Consider the following 2,891-nt stretch of genomic DNA (forward strand, 5'->3'; position numbering starts at 1 on the left):
ATCAATTGATCTAAAGCTAAACCATTCCCTTTCACTGTCCCTGCCCTCCCCCCTTCTCCACCTCCTCTTTCCCCAAAAAGAAAGGTGAAGAGCTTGCTTGGTTAATGTCTTTCCCCAAACACAGAACAATGATATATTTTATTGGCTATTTCTTGGCAGTTGGAACACAAACCATATACAGACTCAATCAGGCCATTCAAAAGGAAAATGGCAAGCAAAATAGTGTTTCCACAGAAAAATACCCTAACCAGCCACCTGCTCAACAGTTTCTAGAATCTTGTTTGTTTTCGGTTTTATATCTATCTATCTATCTATCTATCTCAGATGAGAGGATGGACAGTCCCTTGAATTTTGTTCTTGTAAGATGGAAAGAAAAAAGGCAGACGGCAAAAGAAACTCAAAAGGCCCCCAAATAGGCTGCATTATTATGGAAAATGATACAGTGCAGAATCAGAACTTAGACATGGAGTTGCTATCTGGTACTACCTATTCCCTCCCAATTATTTTGATTTTGTATTGTCCAGAGAGTTGCAGAGGGGTTTCCCCTCAAAAGTAATCACTACCTGGACAGTAGGGACTGCTCCCTCCCTCCCCCAAAGCAACGTAGATCATAAAACTTAGGGCTCACAAAGAAGAAACTCATCAGGATGGCACCTTTTTGCCAAACTTCCTTCCAAAGCAATCACTACCTGAACAGATGGGTTGGAAAGTTTGAGGGATAAAGTTAAATCAGTATTGAAAAGATCATTCCAGTATGGTCCTCAGTTCTATGCACAGATCATTCCTCTGAATCCAGCTTTTTACAGACACCAACACTAAGAATTTGGAAAGCAACTACATATTTATTTCCCTCTCAATTTACAAGATAGGTAATAGGAATACAATCTTCATTCTTTGGCTAAAGTTGTTTTAATGAATGTTAAGACAAAACCCTTGGGAAATCAAAAAAACCCCAGAAAATAACAAGAGTTAAAGCCTTCCTCTAAAGCAGGGTTGTTGGTCGTAGCCATGTTGGTTTAACAACATAGACAGGCAAGGTTCTTTGGGTAGATGTAATATGTTTTATTAGACCATATTTGGAAACATGTTCCTTGCAAGCTTTCAGGCACAAACACCCTTCTTTAGGCATGTGTTGGAAAAACATTTTTCCAACTATTTACCTGGTCTAATAAAAGATATCACATCTACCCAAAGAACCTGCCTTGCTCTAAAGTAGTGATTCTCAGTCAGGGAGCTGGAGCACGCTGGGGTGCCACAAGAGCCTTTGAAGGGTGCTGAAGGAATTGTGAAGAAATAAGCAGATAAGGGAAAGATCAGGTTCCCCCTGCCTGGTTGTTCCTCTGCCCCATCCTCTTCCCCACCTCACTCCCTCCAAGGACGTTACCACTGCAATAAATAAATTGATTTTTGAAATGCAGTGCTGTTCAATTCACAAAAGTTATGGAGGGGCGACTTGAGTCTAAAAAAACCCCAAGGACCACTGCTTTGAAATGCAGGGTAAAATCAGCCTAATATACCCATTCTCTACTATGGGGATGTTCCAGCCACTGTGGGGGAAAAGAGGCTGATGGCAAGTCATTCAGCCATCATGGCAATCAGTCTGCTTATGAACTAAAAATAGCACATTCTATCAATTTTCTTTCCCTTTTAAAATCACCAGTCAAGATTTGGTACAGAATACTTAGCATCACTTTTTATGGAAATAAACAATAGCAATTTCACACTATTTGTGAATCTTCTTAATAAAATACTCCTGAACTTAGGTCATAGACAGACTCTGCACTCAGATTATGGCCATGGCCATGGCACTCTGACTATACTTTATAAATGTTTGTTTGGGGCAGCCAACATTAGTTCAGACTGTTGAAGATAACTTATTTTGTTGAGCTTTGTGTGTTGTATTGAATCAGATAAGAGGGTTTTTGACTGGGACTATCAGTTCTGAGGGTTCTTTCTATTTATGAAGTCTTATGCAATGCTAAGAGAAGCACTGAATATAGACCTACTATATTTGTTTAAAATATACTTGCAGACAGAAGCCAATGATTCCAAGCTTCTCGTAAGTGCATCTCCCAGAAGTTTGAAATATGATGCAGTTTAATATTACTTTTCAAATAAAAAAGGTACAAGAAAGTTAGGCTACAACCAAATAGATAACTGAGACAACAGAAGAACAGCTGAAAAAAACACAACAAGGCAAGGACACACAGCTGGCTGTCTCTCACACTTGGATGGTGGAAGTTAAATTACGAAGTATAAAGCTAAACATTAGCATGAAATATTTGGGATCTGGATCTTCCAGTCCAAGATGATGGCAACTAGATCGGAGAGGTAAATCTCTCAAATATTTATGCAAGAGTGAGGCACCTGAAGACACAGCTAGTCATGTGGAGGTATTTACAGGTATGCCCATGGATTTACTTCCATTGTAATGTGCCCTCATAGCTGCATTTTAAGGCATATAATTCTTTAAAAATTTGTCCTTTAGTGCTTATCGTAGATGTCTCTGTTAGGGAGAACAAGTCATTGAGCTATCAAGAAAAAAAAGATATGCCAGGCAAGGAGTTGAAACATGGAATCATGCAGGGGCGGAGGATCCAGACGGAGTGCAGTGGCACAACTGCATCCCCTTTTCAGACTGCACTGTGGGAGCCTTCAGAGACTGTTTCAAAGTTCTTAAAGCAGATGAAAATCCACCATTTCCTTCTTCGTGCTCAGAGGTTCCTCCCCTTCCCCCCATATCCCACCTGCTGCTTTTCCTACTGTCCTAGAGGTGTGGGAAGATCCCAGCCCCAAGTAACCTGGCTCTCACTTTTGCCTGCCCCAGCCAGGTTACTTGGGGCTGGGTTTTGGCTGAACTCAGCCCAAGGTTGCAGGGAGGAGAGGCAGGG

At 41.0% G+C, this 2,891-nt stretch overlaps 1 protein-coding gene and 1 long non-coding RNA gene across 2 annotated transcripts in view; one reads left to right on the plus strand and one right to left on the minus strand.

The window, feature by feature from the left end:
• CAPS2 (calcyphosine 2) overlaps positions 1–2,891 on the minus strand; it is an 85,697-nt gene that overhangs the window by 6,450 nt on the left and 76,356 nt on the right. The window lies entirely within an intron of this gene.
• The window catches only part of LOC109295737, a 27,138-nt gene continuing 27,000 nt past the window's right edge, over positions 2,754–2,891 (plus strand). Inside the window, exon 1 of the long non-coding RNA XR_002096821.1 lies at positions 2,754–2,764. This is a non-coding gene — a long non-coding RNA (uncharacterized LOC109295737). The remainder of the gene's footprint in view (positions 2,765–2,891) is intronic.

This window comes from Gavialis gangeticus, unplaced genomic scaffold (assembly GCF_001723915.1).
Source record: "Gavialis gangeticus isolate Ggan-Ray unplaced genomic scaffold, GavGan_comp1, whole genome shotgun sequence".
Lineage (NCBI taxonomy): Eukaryota > Metazoa > Chordata > Crocodylia > Gavialidae > Gavialis > Gavialis gangeticus.